The sequence below is a fragment of the Haliaeetus albicilla genome, chromosome W (genome assembly GCF_947461875.1).
Source record: "Haliaeetus albicilla chromosome W, bHalAlb1.1, whole genome shotgun sequence".
In the NCBI taxonomy this organism is placed as follows: domain Eukaryota; kingdom Metazoa; phylum Chordata; class Aves; order Accipitriformes; family Accipitridae; genus Haliaeetus; species Haliaeetus albicilla.
In genome coordinates this window covers 21,680,968-21,700,706 of record NC_091515.1, presented here as the reverse complement: position 1 = coordinate 21,700,706, position 19,739 = coordinate 21,680,968, and the positions used below count along the sequence as shown (strand labels likewise).

Below are 19,739 nucleotides of genomic sequence, written 5' to 3'. Positions count from 1 at the left end.
GTTGTTTGTTGATATCAGATTGTTCTAATGGATTAAGCAAAATGTTCTAGAGTGCCAAACTGAGTGCCTTCTTACAGGAGAGTAAGAATATTACATAAAGACTTACTATTTTAAACCCAGTTTAAAAACAATAAGTCTGTTTTCTGTAAGACCTGTTGATTGGTATTCACTGTATAATTTAATTGTTCATAATTAAATCCTTCATTAACTTTCACTATATAAAAATTATTTTTCTTCACAAAATCTACTTCGGGCTGACAGGCCTATAATTTTTTTAGGGCATCCAGTTTGGTTTTTTAAGTATTGACATAGCACTTGTGTTCTTTTTGTTCTTGTGAACTTTTCCAGTTTTTCAAACCTTAATGACAATAAGCATTACCAGTCCAGCTAGTACCTATGCTATCTCTTTCAACATGCTTGTATCCAAGTTATCTAGCTTTGCTGATGTAAAAGTTAATAGCTGCTATTTAACATCTTCTTGAGTTACTGTTGGAATGGAAACTATTTCACCATCATCATAAGAATGTTATTTGCTTCTTCCTCAGACAGATATATTAAAGTCCTCCTGCTTTTCTTTGTTACTGTCAGCAATCCTACAATTTCTATCTAATAATGAAATTCTCCCCCCTCCCCGCCCCTGAGGACACGTTAAAAACTATTTGTCTAACAATTTTAGTCACTCACTTATCTTTCTGTTCTTTTGCAAATTTTATCATTTTCTTGCAGTATTAATTTCCAGTCAGAAATCTTGTGTTGGGGGGCAACTGATACCTTGTTAATGAAGAGAGATTTTAATCAGGTTGCCTGTGGTGGGTTGACCCTGGCTGGACACCAGGTGCCCACCAAAGCCGTTCTATCACTCCCCCTCCTCAGCTGGACAGGGGAGAGAAAATATAACAAAGAGCTTGTGGGTTGAGATAAGGACAGGAGAGATCACTCACCAATTACAGTCATGGGCAAACCAGACTCAGCTTGGGGAAAATTAACACAATATATTACAAATCAACCAGAGTAGGGTAATGAGAAATAAAACCAAATCTCAAAACACCTTCCCCCCACCCCTCCCTTCTTCCCGGGCACAACTTCACTCCCGGATTCTCTACCAACCCTCCCCCAGTGGCACAGGGGGACGGGGAATGGGGTTTATGGTCAGTTCATCACACGTTATTTCTGCCACTTCATCCTCCTCAGGGGCAGAGGGGCAGGACTCATCACACTCTTCCCCTGCTCCAGCGTGGGGTCCCTCCCATGGGAGACAGTCCTCCACGAACTTCTCCAGCATGGGTCCTTTCCATGGCATGCAGTCCTTCAGGAGCACACTGCTCCAGCGTGGGTCCCCCACGGGGTCACAAGTCCTGCCAGAAAACCTGCTCCAGCATGGGCTTCCTACGGGGTCACAGCCTCCTTTGGGCACACACCTGCTCCAATGTGGGGTCCTCCACAGGCTGCAGGTGGAGATCTGCTCCACCGTGGACCTCCCTCGGCTGCAGGGGGACAACCTGCCTCACCATGGTCTTCCCCACGGGCTGCAGGGGAATCTCTGCTCTGGTGCCTGGAGCATCTCCTCCCCCTCCTTCTTCACTGACCTTGGTGTCTGCAGGGTTGTTTCTCTTACATGTTCTCACTCCTCTCTCCAGCTGCCGTTTCTGTCTGTCCCAGCAACTTTTTTCCCTTCTTAAAAATGTTATCACAGAGGTGTTACCACTATCACTGATTGGCTCAGCCTTGGCCGGCAGCAGGTCCGTCTTAGAGCTGTCTGGTATTGGCTCTGTCGGACACAGGGGAAGCTTCCAGCAACTTCTCACAGAAGCCACCCCTGTAACCCCCCCCTGCTACCAAAACCTTGCCACACATTGCCATAGATGAATGAATATCTTTTGCCAAAGAAAAATGAAATAGCTTAACTCATCTTCAATATGAGCATCCTGTTGATAACTATTTCTTTACTGCAGGTAGGATTAATTTTCCCTAAATCTAAGCATAGAAGAAGTAGACCTGTTACCTTAGATGTCCATTTTAGAATGAGAAGAGTCTTGCTTTTAGAGGTGCCTGTTTCCTTTCACTGGCTGTAAAGGGCACCTAGACAATTAGCTCATTCTTAGGTTTCTGATTTGTAGGTGACTTATGGTAGGTGCAAAGCTGATCATCTTTCTTCAAATATAAGAAAGGGGAACTACCAAGAAAGGGGAACTACCATCATCTAGATTTCAGTTCCCAGATTTTGTTTTTCTAAAAAGTCAAGATTTAAAATGTCACCCTTTACAGATAGTGTTTGCCTTTGTCTCTTGTTTACTGGTGACTTCAAGTCAAAAAGTGAATGTAGCTTGTAAGAAAAAGTTACTCATTTGTATATATCACATCTGAAAGTTAATTTCTTTGTGTTCCTGATGGATTCTCCAGGCTGAATTTTGATAGTGTAGCAGCTTGCAGATTAAAATCTGTTCCCAGATCTGTTAGAGAGAGGGAATGATTAATGTGGTCAGCACTTTCTGATCAGAATTGTATAAAAATTGGGTCTTTTAAACTTTCTATTTCATCTATATTTCTTTTCATCTACCAGGTATAGAAAATAAAGAGAAAGCTGTAACTTGCTATTGTGGGTCCTGCAGAGCAAGTATATTCTGATTCTTGAAGAAAACAGGAAAGAGGGGTAGAGTGACTGACTGCAGAGGTCATTTGGGAAAGCTTTTTGTTACCTTAAAGATAACATCAAAAGAGAAATATGCAAGAGAAGCTACACAGCAAAAATAGAATAAGGCTAGAGGACAAAATCTTAGGGTGATCTTTGGCTCTGTGAAACAATGCAAAATTAAATCTTGATATCTCAGTTATGTTTTGATAACAGATTGTTTTGTTTAAGAAGTTCCAAGACCACCATACCTCTAACATCTCTGTAGATCTCTAGGGGCAGACTGCACCTGTGGTTTCTGAAAGGTCATTCACATTTTGATAGAATCTATTTTTTATAAAAACAAATAAAAAACACAGTCCGTGTCCTGCCCCCCCCAACAAAACAACAAACCAAAACCCTCTCAACCTCACAATATTGTAATTATAGATTTCAGTTATTCCCACCTTTTTAAAGTTATCTACAACATCTGCCAACTGTCACCATCAACTCCAAATTACTACATATGGTAACAGGTAACTTGTTTTTATTGCCATATAATCTGTGAGACATAAATAACTATGTACTGTAACTACATGGTACTTACCTTATGATTGAAGTAATTACATGGCTGTTTGTATCCTGTAAAATAGTGATAACTTTTTTGTTTTTCATAATGGAGTTGTTCAATTTGTCTTCAGCATATTTACATATTAGGTTTCACTAGTCTCAGCATTATGATTATACCATATGAGATGTGTTCCATTAACAAAATATTTAATCTCTCTTTTCTTTAAATTATGTGTTAGTGGTTTCTATGGGATCCAAATTTGTTGTTAATTGGAAGAGCACTTTTGGAGTGGAATTCTCAAATATATAACCCTAACAACTTACCAGAAAAACTTATTTTCTTTCAGTGAGAAATTTAGTGGCATAAATAAATCCTTGTGCTTTTTTTTTACTAAATTCCTTATCATATCAAGATTGTGATTGAAATGAATTAGGCATGTCAGTAACTTCCTGGCAGCTCTTTTAAGCAGCTGAATGCAATATGTTTTCATTAGCTAGTATGTGGTCTATCTGCAAGCTTTATTTCAAATGGAGGTATGATTTGAGTCTATAGCATTTGGTAGAAATAAATTTGCTATGCTAAAATTTTGAAAAATTAATGATTGTTGTGCTTACAGCACTGGGTACATAATTTGAGTAGCCTTGTAATGTTTGTATATATGTGAAAATCAATAGTTTCTCAGGATACAAACAGATTTATTTATGTCTATACTCCAAAAAGGACTAAAAAATGGAAAAGGGACTGTGTCTGTGTTCACACGGGTGGGTGGGTGTGTATATACAGCTGCATTGGTGGGAAAGTAGAAGAGGGCACTGCACAGCTGTCCAGTGACCTAGAGTGCTGTGGAGAGCAGCTGCAGCTCTCAGCTCTGTGCTGCAATTCTGTGCTTCATAGACATTTAATTTAAAAAAACCCCAAACTTCCCTTTTATATTACGTAGAATTATAGAATTACTAGAGGAGTTTACTGATGCGTGTGCCTTTCCTGAGACTGACTTCTCAAGGTTCAGTCTCTGATTTTGCTCTGTCTTGTGTGGTGCTTGAGAGATGGTGTTTTTAAGCCAGAGGTCTGATTGTGAAAGGCTTCTGCTGCGGCAGTGAACAGTAGATGGCAGTGCTGTCTTGTTGCAGTGCTTGAAGGGACGTTATCAGAAATTTTAAATCCTGTGTAACATGCCCTTAACTAAATGTCTGCTGCTGAAACATTTTAACAGTTAGGTTAAATATTGTTCCATCTAGAATTAGGTTAGTTCTCTAAAGACGATTATCCATGTCAAAATTTGGGGGGGGGGGGCAGGATTTTATAGGCTTTTATTTATAAATAGATACTAAGTGCATATGTATTCTTTGGTTATCTGTTTTGTACATGATTCAGACGTAAGAGTTTAATGCTAGTATAATGCCACTTAATGCTATTTTAAATGCAATGAAAAGTCACTGCGTTATGTACATTCCTAACTTTTTTTCCTCTAAGGGAATTATTTGGTTTCTGCAGAAACAACTGTTGGTTCGTGATGCACAGTTCATTCCTGTAAATCTCCCACTTCCTCATATTGAAACATCTCTACAGTCTGAAAACTTGATGACTCATAGTTTATCAGTCTTTTGAGTCTTAAGTCAGGTCCAATCCCTCGTGGCTTTTCTAGTACCAGAAATCTCAGTGGAGATTTTTTTCTGTTTATCCATGAACACATTTTGAATGGAAAGACTACTTGATCACTTTTTTTTTGTCCTAAAGAGTCATCTGATTGCAAAAATAAGTTCTCTCACTCTCTTTTTTTTTGGCTGGAATATTGATCCTCTGGAAAAAGATGAAATTGTATTTAATCTATATCACTAAAGAAAAAAGTTATTAGAATTGGCCCTTCTAATGGCATGTTAGCAGAAAGTTCCTCAGAATATTTCATCTAACAGTCTGAACTTGTTTCTCTTCTGAAGTTTTTAATAAAAGCCTTGTAAAGAACTTAGATCTGTATTCTTACAAGCATATATTTTTTTCAAGTTAGACTGAGAGTTTTATTAGAATCATAGAATATCTCAAGTTGGAAAAGACCCATAAGGATCATCAAGTCCAACTCCCTGCTCTTTGCAGGACTACCTAAAACTAAACCATATGACTAAGAGCATTGTCCAGATGCTTCTTGAACTCTGACAGGCTTGGGGCCGTGACCACTTTCCTGGGGAGCCTATTCCAGTGACTGACCACCCTCTCAGTGAAGAACCTTTTCCTAATGTCCAATCTGAACTTCCCCTGACACAGCTTCATTCCATTTCCTCTTGTTCTATTGCTGGTCACCAGAGAGAGGAGATCAGCTCCTCCCCCTCCACTGCCCCCCTTGAGGAAGTTGTAGACTGCAATGAGGTCACAATTATTTGTGTTTGGAAATTTAGTTCCAATGATTTATTTTTTTGGGGTGTGTGTAGATTTATAGGTTCTGTAAAGGAACTAAGGAGTTTATATTTCTACAGTAATTTTAAGAAACATTATATTAGACATGCAGTATTTTATCACAGGCTATTCTTGTTAACTTGCTAGTTCTGTTTTTTGTGAATATGGAAATTGCTAACATCAGACTATAAAAATTTAAAATGCAGTTTTAATAGTTATTTAATTTGCATTGAACTGCTCATGATGGCAGAAATAAATTTTGCCACTTGTCATTTTTGAATTTACAAAGAAAAGTATTTAAGGAGCTAGGATTGTGGTCTTGCCCAAATGTTTTCTATAAGAAATACTTCCATATGAGTAGTTAGATTGCTTTGAAAAGATTAGAGAAAAATACTTAAATGATAGGGTGTCAATTTTTAAAGATGGAGCTTGTATCAAAATGGTTGTTAAAACCTGCTTTTGCTTTCTGTCTTGATACATCTTCAGTATCAGCAAACTGGCTTCATACTATAGTTTTTTTTCAGAAAGACTAAAGACTGCTTGCTATAAACTTTTACAAATTGAATCATAAGAAGAAAACAAAGTTTAAATGGGAGATACAGTCTCAATGGTCAAAAGGCTGGGAACGATATAATTGCTGGAAGCTTAGTATTAGCAGATACTTCACAGAAAAAAATAATGGTGGATTTTATTACAAAACTCAATGTCTTGTGCAGGTTGTTGCATTTATTACATAATGCATTACATTAAATTAAACATCTCTTGAAGGGCAGTAGTTTAAAAAGCACCCCAGAAATTGTTGGAAGTGAGTTATGCAGAAAAGAAAACAGAAAAAACTCCAATAATCTTTGTTTTATTTATTTTTGGAGTGGATGAAGCTTTGTCAATTTAAAGTTTGCAGTATAGCTATATAGTACTTTTTGTAAATTTTTCAGCTGTATCATGGGAAGCCATGTTTTGTTTTTTGGAGGCAGAAAAAAAAAAAAGCGCTGCTTTTAGTTTCTGCATAGCCAGACTTGCTCTTATGTTTGTAATATTTAGAGAAGTTCAGTAGGGGGCCCTTGGTGCTTTGATCTAGTGCCATGGTGCAGTTTAATGAGAGGGGTTTTCAATATTGTCTGCAATATTGCAAATTCTGCCAGCTCAGTCTTAAGTAAGAAAATGCAAGATTTACACCTCGGAAATCTTCTCGTATTTCTGGTCACTCTTTCTGTTTGAAACAGGTAATTACAAAAACCTCCAGATCAATTTTTGTAAAGGGGCACCCTGATGGGTGCCATGACTGAAGTGTGACATGAGCCTTTTCCAATACAATGGGTGGCCTAACATTCCTTGGGAAGGCTAAGCTCATTAAATATTCTCTTCTTTTTTTCCACCCTCTCCCCCTCTTCATGCACTTAGCTTGAGTTGCTCCAAGTCTGAGATTTCTTGACTGAGGACTTAGGAAAATTGCATAGAGTTCTCAGATTGAATTTTTTATGTGTATGACTTCATGATGGCATTAGCATGTGCTTTGATCCATGTGTGAATGGCACTGGGTTGGCTCTTATTGCCATATCCAGATGGTGTTACAGGGAACAAACAATTGTGTTTTAGGCTTTCTCAATAGACTGTCTAGTCTGGTCTTGCAGCAGACAGATACAGCCACCCATTGCATTAGCGTTTGTCAGATTTATGGTAATGGTTTACCAAAGCCTTCCTATCACTGACATTAAGATTTATGCCTCCAAAGTTATTTTGTCTTCTGCAGAGTGTAAAGTCTGATCGTGTGTATGTGTGCGATTATCTACATGTAGATGTATATTTGCATTTATAAATTTTTAACTAAAGGGGAGGAAAGCAACTGAAGAGAGGCAATTGCTATTGTAAGAGGCAGAATTTTTAAAATATTTTTTTAGGAGGCTGATTCCTGTAGCTGGATTGATTAAGGAAACTTTCCCTTGCCCATCCATCCCCTCCCTTCAAATAATAATACGGATGTTCTGTTCCAGTCAGTGTCTCCCATATGCCATTTTTGGAAAGAAAAACACGCATGTGGATTACTACAGCTAGATTTTGCACTTTCATGTTACACTGGAGTAATATGAGATGCTCCTTATATGCAGTGGGAATAACCTTTTGACAGGCAGTATGTCCATTCTCAGTGGAAATGTTTTTCCAAATCTGGTCAGGGCTCCTTTGATCATGCCACCTCAAATGTAGGGGTCATAGCTACTATGCAATGTAAGAACTACTGATGGTTAACCAGGAGAGAGATGATTTTTGAGGAGAGCATATTTAAAATAAGCCAAATGTGATAGGGTTTGGGTGGTGGGTGGGTGGGGTTTTTTTTGTTTTTATTTAGGGCATCAGTAATTTGTGTTGCAGTGGGAATGCTAAGCAGGAGTGTTGGGGAAATTTTAAATTAAGCTGGACATGCTGATACATTTGACATTGGAAATGAGGCAGTGTAAATTTCAAATAACTGAATAGCAGTGGTGAGCTTTGGGCTTGAACATGCCAGAGCATGTTTTGAAAATGTTTCCTTGTTATAAGGATATTTCAAGAATAGCAAAGGGAGTAATGGGATGATGAAAGGATCCAGATGTTATAATAAACTGTATATTTGGGGAATGCTACCACTTAATGCAGAAACAATTTTACAAAATACTTGAATTAATTTGCAACTCTCTGTGGTATGTGCTTTGGAAGGTCTCTCCCCCCATTTTCTAGGAATGAGAATAATTATTGCTGATAATGAATAAGAACAAGAATTGGATCAAATAAAGCTATTTTATGGACAGTTTTATTCTCTGCTCTTGCTGTTTTTCCTGCCTGAAGGAGCTTTGTGACATTGGAAAAAAGTAAATATGTCTGGTAAATATGTAAATAAAAAGTAAATATTAATTGACAAGAATCAGCTCCAGGAAATCAGAACTGGTTCTCCAGCAGGCGGTTCACTGTCCCCACAAAATATGCATGCGCTCCCTGTTCATTGTTTTGGGGGCTCACAACCTCTCTGCTACACAGCAGCAGTGTACCACTGAATCTTGGAAAAATCAGCTAGTCCATGGTCAGACATGGTGATGGCATAATCTTTGTTTGTTGGGTAGATTTCTGTGATGTATGTGTTCTGAACATCTTTGTTAAACAACTTTCCTCTGTGGGAGTTCTTTAGTGAAAAGAATATAAGATATCAGAGAAACAAATCTTTAACAGCAGGATAAGAAGAATTAATTTCCTTTATGTGGAGAGGACACAGCTATTTTTTCTTTCTTTTTTTTTTCCTTAGGGATATTATCTATGGCTACTGGGATGAAAACTTTGTTGAGCATTAGAAAACCTTACCCAGCCTTGGAGGCTTTAGATGGGATCTTTTCCTTTGAAGTTTAAGAATTGAGATTTTTCTCTAAGCATACTTCTGGTTTTATTTTGACACGGTGAAAACCTGGGATGAAAACTTACTTTCTTCATGCTGTCTTAACTTGTCTCAATCAAGTATAAGATTTTATATGGTGTTATGGGTTTGTGTGGTGGGGTTTTTTAGTAGTGGGGGAGGGGCCACAGGGGTGGCTCCTGTGAGAAGCTGCTAGAAGCTCCCCAGGCTCCAAGTCGGACCTGCCTCTGGCCCAGGCTGACCCAATCAGTGACAGTGGTAGCACCTCTGGGAGAACAGATTTAAGAAGGGGAACCTGCAGTGAGTAGTGGGATTGGAATGTGAGAGGAACACCTATGCAGATACCGAGGTCAGTGAAGGGGGAGGTGCACTGGAGAAGGTGAATGTCCCTGCAGCCTGTGGTGAGATGGCAGGCTGTCCCCCTGCAGCCCATGGAGGTGAGCGGGGGAGCAGATGCCCACTTGCAGGCTGTGGAGGACCCCATGCCAGAGCAGTCGGATGCCCCCGAAGATGGCTGTGACTCCATGGGAAAGCCCGCACTGGAGCAGTCTGTGACTGAAGATCAGCCTGCGGAAAGGACCCATGCCCGAGAAGTTCGTGAAGAACTGCAGCCCGCGGAAAGGACTCGCATTGCAGAAGTTCGTGGAGGACTGTCTCCCGTGGGAGGGACCCCACACTGGAGCAGGGGAAGAGTGAGGAGTCCTCCCCCTGAGGAAGAAGGAGCAGCAGAGACAATGTTTGATGAACTGACCCCAACTCCCATTCCCTGTTCCCCTGCGCCGCCGGGGGGAGGAGGTAGAAAAAATCGGGAGTGAAGTTGAGCCCGGGAAGGAGGGAGATGTGGGGGGGGAAGGTGTTCTAAGGTTTGGTTTTACTTCTCAGTATCCTTGTTTTGGTTTGATTTGTAGTAAATTAAATTGATTTTGTTTCTTCCCCAAGTTGAGCCTGTCTTTTGCCCATGACCATAACTGGCGAGTGATCCCTCCCTGTCCTTGTCTTGACCCACGAGCCTGCCTTTATCTTTTCTCCTCATCCCACTGTGGCCGGGGGTGGGGGGAGGAGTGAGCGAGCGGCTGTGTGGTGCTTTGTTACCAGCTGGTTTTAAACCATAACATATGGTCAGTTTAAATTTTCAAGAATCATTACTTCTACAGCAAGACAATAGAGTATTTATATAAACATTGCTCACTTTAATGGATGTGGCTTACTGACTTGGATATAACTTTGTCGCTTACTAGAAGTGAATTTGTTAAAGGTGGGTTAAAAGGTGCATTTTGTATTTTATTTTTTTATTTTTCTTTTTTCCCTTAAGTCCACTTTTGGGGCAGCCTAAACTTATAGAAAGCAACAGAGGGTCTAATAAAAAAATATTTGGCCTGGCCAGGTCCCCGGCAAGATGGTGTGTTGTGCTGCTTGAACTCACCTGAGTGCCTGAGGTTGGTGTATTACAAACCATTGTCAATTCTGAGAGATGATGACCCCTGGTGCCATAGCCACTGTGGCTACTCAAACCCCGGCAACAGGCACTGCAGCTGAACCAGAGAACCAACCCGTGCCGGTATCAGTTGCCTCTATACACAAGAAGAAATATTGGATTCGAAAGTCAGCTTGTTTACTAAGGAAAGAAACTGCTACTAAGAAGGGGAAGGAGGAAGAAGTGGATGAGGCAGGCTACTCCAAAGCAGGGCCGTCATGAGAAGAGGAAAAGAGGCAGAACTCATAAACGAGGCGGTAAACACCTGATCTCTATCCCTGAGTGAGCTGGGAGATATGCAAAAAGATTTCAGCCATCATCCAGGTGAGCACATTGTCACCTGGCTGCTCCGATGCTGTGATAAAAGGGCCAGTATCCTGGAATTGGAGGGTAGGGAAGCCAAGCAGCTGGGATCGCTTGCCAGGGAAGGTGGCATTGACAAGGCAATTGGAAAAGGGACATGAGCCGTCAACCTCTGGAGGCGACTCCTGTCAGGGGTGTAAGAAAGGTATCCCTTCAAGGAAGATGTTATATGTCACCCAGGCAAGTGGACCACCATGGAGAGAGGTATCCAGTACCTGAGGGAATTAGCCATGCTAGAGACGATTTATTATGACCTGGACAACAAGCAGTTATCCAAAGATCCAGATGAAGTTCAGTGCACACGACCCATGTGGCAGAAGTTTGTACGGAGTGCACCATCATTGTATGCCAACCCATTGGCAGTAATGCACTGGAAAAACGGAGAGGCACCAACGGTGGATGAAGTGGCTGGCCAACTCCAGCAATACAAAGAAAGTCTCTCTTCCTTCTTACAAGCCTGCATCTCAGCTGTGGAGAAGTTGTCCCAGGATTTCCAGCAATTCAAAGAGGATATGTTCTACTCCCCACCTGTAAGGACCAGTATCTCAGCTATTAGTAGTGAGCGTTCCTCTGCCCAAGAGAGAGAATATAGAAGGTACACACCATGAGGTGCCCTGTGGTTTTACCTGTGTGACCACAGAGAGGACATGAGGAAGTGGGATGGAAAACCTACCTTGACCCTAGATGCGTGGGTATGTGAGTTACGAGCAAAAACAATCACAAAAAGGGATTCTCCCAGAAAAATGCCGCTCCAGATTCCAGTGGGCAGTTCCCCAGACAGAGTAGAAGGGCTGATCTCACTTCTGATCCTCTTGAAGGGACTTCCAAGTCATTTTTACAAGATGTGGGTAATGGATACTCTGACCAGGATTAGAGGGGCCTTGCCTCCAGCCAGGCGGAGGAAAGGGATAACTGGGTCTATTGGACAGTGTGGATTCAGTGGCCTGGCACGTCAGACCCACAGGAGTATAAAGTTCTAGTAGACACCTGTGCACAGTGCACTCTAATGCCATCAAGTTATAAAGGGGCAGAACCCATTTGTATTTCTGGTGTGACAGGGGGATCCCAAGAGTTAACTGTATTGGAAGCTGAAGTAAGCCTAACTGGGAATGAGTGGCATAAACACCCCATTGTGACTGGTCCAGAGGCCCCGTGTATCCTTGGCATAGACTACCTCAGGAGAGGGTATTTTAAGGACCCAAAGGGGTATCGATGGGCTTTTGGTATAGCTGCCTTGGAGACGGAGGGAATTAAACAGCTGTCTACCCTGCCTGGTCTCTCCCAAGACCCTTCGACTGTGGGGTTGCTGAAGGCTGAAGAACAACAGGTGCCAATTGCTACCACGACGGTGCACCGGCAGCAATATCGCACCAACCGAGAGTCCCTTATTCGCATCCATAAGCTGATTTGTCGACTGTAGAGCCAAGGAGTGATCAGCAAGACTTGCTCACTCTTGAACAGCCCCATATGGCCAGTGTGAAAGTCTAATGGGGAGTGGAGACTAACAGTTGACTATCGCGGCCTGAATGAAGTCACGCCGCTGAGTGCTGCCGTTCCAGATATGCTAGAACTTCAATACGAACTGGAGTCAAAGGCAGCCAAGTGGTATGCCACAATTGACATTGCTAATGCGTTTTTCTCAATCCCTCTGGCAGCAGAGTGTCATCCACAATTTGCCTTTACTTGGAGAGGTGTCCAGTACACTTGGAATCGATTGCCCCAGGGGTGGAAACACAGCCCCACCATTTGCCATGGACTAATCCAGACTGCACTGGAAAAAGGTGAAGCTCCAGAGCACCTGCAATACATTGATGACATCATCGTATGGGGCAACACAGCAGAAGAAGTTTTTGAGAAAGGGAAGAAAATAATCCAAATCCTTTTGAAGGCTGGCTTTGCCATAAAAGAAAGTAAGGTCAAGGGACCTGCACAGGAGATCCAGTTTTTGGGAATAAAATGGCAAGATGGACGTCGTCAGATCCCAATGGACGTGATCAACAAAATAGCAGCTATGTCTCCACCGACTAGTAGAAAGGAAACATAGGCCTTCTTAGGTGTCGTGGGTTTTTGGAGAATGCATATTCCAAATTACAGTCTGATTGTAAGCCCTCTCTATCAAGTGACCTGGAAGAAGAATGATTTTAAATGGGGCCCTGAACAACAACAATCCTTTGAACAAATTAAGCGGGACATTGTTCATGCAGTAGCTCTTGGGCCAGTCCAGGCAGGACAAGATGTTAAAAATGTGCTCTACACGGCAGCTGGGGAGAATGGCCCTACCAGGAGCCTCTGGCAGAAAGCACCTGGGGAGACCCGAGGCCGACCCCTGGGGTTTTGGAGTCAGGGATACAGAGGATCCGAGGCTCGCTATACTCCAACTGAAAAAGAGATATTGGGAGCATATGAAGGAGTTTGAGCCGCCTCAGAAGTGGTTGGTACTGAAACACAGCTCCTCTTAGCACCCCGACTGCCAGTGCTGGGCTGGATGTTCAAAGGGAGGGTCTCCTCTACACATCACGCGACTGATGCCATGTGGAGTTAGTGGGCCACACTGATCACACAACGGGCTCGCATAGGAAACCCCAGTCGCCCAGGAATTTTAGAAGTGATCACGGACTGGCCAGAAGGCAAAGATTTTGGAATGTCGCCAGAGGAGGAGGTGACACGGGCTGAAGAGGCCCCGCTGTATAATAAACTGCCAGAAAATGAGAGGCAATATGCCCTGTTCACTGACGGATACTGTCGCATTGTGGGAAAGCATCGGAGGTGGAAAGCTGCTGTATGGAGTCCTACACAACAAGTTGCAGAAACTGCTGAAGGAGAAGGTGAATTGAGTCAGTTTGCAGAGGTGAAAGCCATCCAGCTAGCGTTAGACATTGCTGAAAGAGAGAAGTGGCCAGTGCTCTATCTCTGTACTGACTCATGGATGGTGGCAAATGCCCTGTGGGGGTGGTTACAGCAACAGAAGCAGAGCAACTGGCAGCGCAGAGGTAAACCCATTTGGGCTGCCGCACTGTGGCAAGATATTGCGTCCCGGCTAGAGAATCTGGTTGTAAAAGTACGTCATGTAGATGCTCACGTACCCAAGGGTCGGGCCACTGAAGAACATCGAAACAACCAGCAGGTGGATCAGGCTGCCAAGATTGAAGTGTCTCAGGTGGACCTGGACTGGCAACATAAGGGTGTGGTGATCAATTGCACTGTGCATCATTTGTACATTCCAATCCTTTCATTATTGCTGTTGTCATTTTATTAGTGTTATCATTATCATTATTAGTTTCTTATTTTCTGTTCTGTTTAACCGTTCTTATCTCAACCCACGGGTTTTGCTTCTTTTCTCGATTTTCTCCCCCATCCTGCTGGGTGGGGGGGGGGGAGTGAGTGAGCGGCTGCGTGGTTCTTAGTTGCTGGCTGGGGTTAAACCACGACATGAGTAAACACATGTGTCTAAATAATTGATACAGTTGCATGCTTTGATTGACAAACGACACGAATCTTTATTACACTATCAGGCGAGGCAGTAGATACAAATTGCATGTTAGATAGAACGCATTGGATTAATTGAATAAAATAAGGAATAATACATGGCAAAAACATCAAAGCGACAAATGCACATAACGGATAAAACAGAAGCTGTTTTACCCATGGTGCTCCGGGTAACCAAGACCATAAATCACTCTTCCAGCCGTCCCATGTTTGAACGGGGACATGGGCTAGTTTCCTAATATCTGTGGTGAGTTGAAGAACTACTTCACCTACTTTGTCTATTTCCAAACAGCAATTAGAGACATTGAATTTCCCACATACTCCTTCCTCTTCAGCTAGTAAGTAATCCAAAACCATGCAGTGTTGAAGGATTGCAGTGCGCATCCGTTGAGATTGTTGAGTTAAAAGTTCTATAGCATTAGCAGTTTTATTGGTAATAATTTCTAAGACTGCTTGCAATCGAATTATGCGGTTCAAATTGTAAGTTGGTTCTCGTGCCCCTGCTATTGGTTCACTGGGATTCCAAGTGGCAGGCCCATAATGCTCAATTATTCTTTCAGGAGGCCACTGATTTTCCCCCCACTTTTGTGTTCCACCTATTTTAATGTCAACAGATCACTTGCTACGTGCAGTCCTTTTGTCCCCTAAATTATCACATAGTCTTACTCCCAATCGAGGACCACCCGCCTGTGAAAGAAGGAAAAACAGAGGTCGGATAATCCCTATATAACAAATCCCTGACCAATTTGCTGGTAGTTGTTTGTAGGCAGTATGTCCATAAATCCAATAATGGCCTTTTTTGGCTTTGGCACCATTAGCAAATGGTCCAGCTGCAGCCTTTGGGAATTGGAAATAAGTTGTGTTCTCATTTCCCAAAGGGCTAAAAAAGGTGCTTGGCTTGTTGTTTTTCTGGCCGATACAATACCAGGTGCCAGTGTGGTTTTTCCACTCACAAATTTGATGATAAATATGGTGTCCAGGCCATCAGAGAAAGAAGGTTTCATTTTTGTTCGACCAAAACCCTTTGAACTCTTTGTTGCGTCTGGCTTCATCAAGCCACATCCATATGTAAACACCTCTATCTTCATTAACCAAATTATGTGTGAGTGTCCATTGACACCTGCTTTCTCCGACATTGACCCCTCCCTTCTGGGTGCGATTTAAACAATATCTACCCACAGTAGGAAATTGAATTGGCCATGTTTCACTATCATCCCAGGTAGTGCTATCAGTTTCACTATAATTGCTTACGATTTGTGCTGCAGTGAGGGGTGTGGAGGGCCACGGCCAGCTTGACAACCCTAGAGGTCCTCCACAAACCCAACAGTGACTCAGATTAAAGATTTGGCTTACAGCTTTTGCTAACAAAACAAATTCGTTATCCTTAAAGGGATTATATGGGTTGGGGGGAGGTGGGGGAATTGGCTTCCCTTCACCCCCATAGGTAAATCCCCAACATAACATAATTAAAAATAACATCATCTGCTCCTCTTCTTCCGTGGGTACGTCTGGGTCGCTTACTTCTTCCTGAAAATGAAACAAAAACCAAACTCGCTTCTCGGGTTAGAAAGAGGGAACAATCCATCTAGTATGAATCTTATGAATTTTTCCACAGGCATCTTTTGCCTTCCAGGTATATTTGTTAAGGGGTGTGTCCAACACCAGTGGCACTGTGCCCACTGTGGGAAGTTCGACCAAGACAGGTTGTCCTGGGAAATGAGATGGGTTGCTGGGGTGATCAGGGCCATGTGGGGCTGGCATGATTGTTGGAGCTTTTGGACGGAATGCTGTGATCTTTGGACATCCATTTACTCCCCACAGCAACAGGATGCTGAGGCTAACAAATGGTCAGCAAAGTCGAGACAAATATAGTCCAACACAGTCTCTTACAGTCTCTTACAATGAAGCCTTCACCCCAGAGCAGTCCCTCTGACTAGAAGATAAAACAAATGATCTCCTGCCTTCTGCCCAATTGCTATACAAAGATACTGTTCTTAATCCTTGTGCAATGTGACAGCCAGCAGCTTGACCATCAGAAATAACTGAGTTGAAACCTTTATTTTATCTTTGAGATAATGAGGACTTTATTTACTTGAGAAATCCAAAAGTTCTTCTGGATATTGTACAGGATTCAAACAACTGTGATTGTATTATCTTCACTCAAAGGAAGAATGCATCATGACTGTGATGTCTTTTGAAGTGATGTGCTCTGAACAGCAGTGTCATATCTGGCTTGTCAGAAGTCAGCCAGTTCTTTCTTCTTGACCTCATTTCCTCCAAGCCTTCTCTGCTGGTAGTGGAGTTGTCACATATGTTGAAGAATTAATATAGCTGTGTCATTTGTCTGGTTTTGGTACTAGAGCCTGTGTCTTATGTCTTGTTCAGCTGGTGACTATATATGGATGTTGAAAGTAATTTGAAGTGTGATTGCTCCTTTTGAGACTCGAGAAGCATGGCTTCTCTGAAATAGCGACAAGTTTTTAACAGTGGTTGGTGAATAATTTCAACCAATGAATCCAAATATATTTCTTTCTTATTGGTCTGAAGAAAGAATTTGATTTCTTCTCCAAAAAATATGTTGCTATTTTAGTGTCCTATAACATTTCTATAAGGTAGGAAATCACCAGGACTCTGCTTGCTCTGTAAAAGTGCCTCACTTTAAGAACTTGTTTTCCTTTGTCCTGTTTTATATTATCCTGTCTTTAATGCTATACACCTGTCTGTCTTCCTGTGGCACAGGCTGATATAAAATTGAAAATATGTGTAGGCGCTGAAGAGGAAGAGTGCTTTTGGGTTCAACCAATGGGCTCTCCACACACTCATGAAGATTAGCCAGGTTAAACAAGAGGATTACTTTGTCCTGTGGGGAGAGTGTTGCAGTAGGTTAGCAGGACTTGAGCTGGGGTCCTTCTATTGGAGTTTGGATCGTCAGTCTGTATTGTGATGGAGGAGCTTGAGTATAGCAGTCACTGTTTAATGAGGTTGTCGGCTGTCAAAGAAGGTGACTGGTCATGATTTTAATATCTTCATCTGTGCTAAACATCACTTCAGGATGGCAGTGGCTACATGAGTATTCATCTTTGTTGGTAGCCACAAAATGAACAGCAGTCTGTTAGGTTTTGTCCTCTTTACTGTTGTCATATAGACGATGATGAACCTTATCAACCTGATGTTTTGAAAATATGAAAGCAGTGTCACTGATTGTGTGTCTTAAAATTGGTAGTTTTTTCCTCTTCCCCCTTTTTTTGTAGTGGTGATACCACCTGTGCAGCAGTATGGAAACTGAAGTGTCTGCAGCTGTAACTCACATGGTCAAATGCATAGAATCTGTTGTAGTAATTTAACATTAAGGTATTCATACAGTGAAAATTTAATTTATTTATATATTCCTTTTCCCCCCTCTCTCTTCTAGCTGTGCATAATTTCATTCAGGTGCCTTGAGTGTTTTATTATTTGCATTCATTTATTCCGCTGCTGTCCCCAGTTGTTTCTTATCTTTAGTATTGTAACTGTCTACCCTGGTCTTCCCCTCCTCCCCCCCCTTTCACATTCTCTTCAAGGTTTGAGACTTCTTTGCACTTGTGTGATCTCATACAACATCAGAACTACAGAGCCTGCTGTGTGTAAATTTGACTTTTTAAAATTAATTTCCTTGAGATTTCATCAACAGCTTTAGATGATTAACCAGTTCTCTGGATATAAATGTGACCTGGGTACTAGAAGTCTGTTTGTTCAATGATGCCCTAATTGAAAAATAAAATGTAAAGGGAAATCATATTCATAATTATAAGCAAGAGGGGGAGGAGAGCAGAGTTATGGTTGAGCTTTCAGCCTTAATTCTGGATTTCAAGAGCTCTGAATGCTTGGTTTGTTAGCATTAATGTTGCACTAACTTAGGGTATTTTCGCATGAGGGTGTGTATGTTTAGTCAACTAAGCATGAAATCCTTTGCTTCTGTTTGTCCCTATTAAATAGTGGCAACAAAAGAAACAGACAGGAGATGGGTCCAGAACAAAGCAGAAATAATGGAGTATTTCACCCCATAAAGGAGAGTGAAATGACAAGTACAATGAGTAGACAAAGACAGACTCAATGTCCAGAGGCAGTATGTGTTGAAAAGAGCAGTTTGCTGCCCAGAGCTTCAATCTGTGATCTCCGAGTGGCACATATGTCAGAAGTGTTTGGCCACCCCTGCTATAGACACTTAAATTTTATGTTTTTCCTAGAAGAAACCTCCATAGGGTTTTAAAGGGCCACTGTCTAGGATTGTCAGCTCAAATGCTGATCCACCTAAAAGTGGAATCATCTGGTTGGGATAGAAATCCCTAAGCAAGAGTAGGATTGGCTAACTTCTTCCCTTAGCTCTTGCATATGATTATGCGTGCATGCACGCACGCACACAATTAAAATGAAAGTAACAGTGGTGCTGAATATTGCAGTTTTCTGCAGACTGCAGCACCCAATTACTCCCAGTTTCCTGGGTAAATACATCCTTTTTTCCAAAACTGGCTAAATGCATGCATTTTTTCAAGATACTGTATTGCTTTATTTTCAGTACTTTCAAATCTGCTCGTTCATTTCAAAAAAATAAAAAATTAACTCCTGCCTTTCCTTGCCTGCCTCTCTACCTGCTTCTTCTCCCCATCCAATGGCTACAAAGACTTTTGAGTGTGATGTTCTCAAAAATCATGAAAACTGATACTTTGTTCAACATGTCTCTCCCTTTAAAGTTATATCTATAAATAAGGTCTTGCCCTCTTTGGATGAAAGGGCTTCAAAAAACGTTGTTCCTATTTTGTTGCTAGCAGTGAGGCTAAAATACACAACCCACTCCCAGACAGCATTTCAGTGACTATGCCAGCTAGCTCTGACCCTACATTTGCGGTAGTCAAATGTTTTATTTCCATCCTCTCCAACACTCCCTCCAACCCTCATTTGGGTTCTGAGTTTGTTTTATAATATCTAAAAGGCAGCCTTTTTTTTCAGGCTGTTAATTCAAGTTTTTCTTATACCCTTTGGTTTGTCCAATTGGAGTGGAAAGTACTCTGGTTTTGGAAAAGACTGAGAGCTAATTATGGATTAAAAAACTATCTCAATGTTTTTGATATTTGTGTTTTGGATGTCAGGAATGGCTTCTTTAGTTACTACTTATACACCTATTGCAGTTCTGTGCATTTCAGACTGCACTGTAATATGTGATGACATCTTAAATAATGATGTAGCTCTAGTCCATGCTTTATAAAATATCTTGGGATGCATTTCCTGTCTGTAATCAAAAGCAGAATATAGGATGTAATTTTATTTGCAGGGTCAATGACTGTTACAGATGCACACATAACCAAATCCAATAGGTGTTAAAACTCAGATTTATTCTTCAGTAAAAGTTAGTTAGAAGTCCGGTGTATTGGGTCTGGCTGAGATGGAGTTAATTCTCCCCATAGCAGCCCTTGCAGTGCTGTGCTCTGCATCAGTA

At 41.6% G+C, this 19,739-nt stretch overlaps 1 protein-coding gene across 2 annotated transcripts in view; it reads left to right on the top strand.

Annotated features, from left to right (window-relative positions):
- LOC104323343 (ADP-ribosylation factor-like protein 15) overlaps nt 1–19,739 on the top strand; it is a 250,507-nt gene that overhangs the window by 65,193 nt on the left and 165,575 nt on the right. The gene's annotated exons all lie outside the window — the stretch shown is intronic.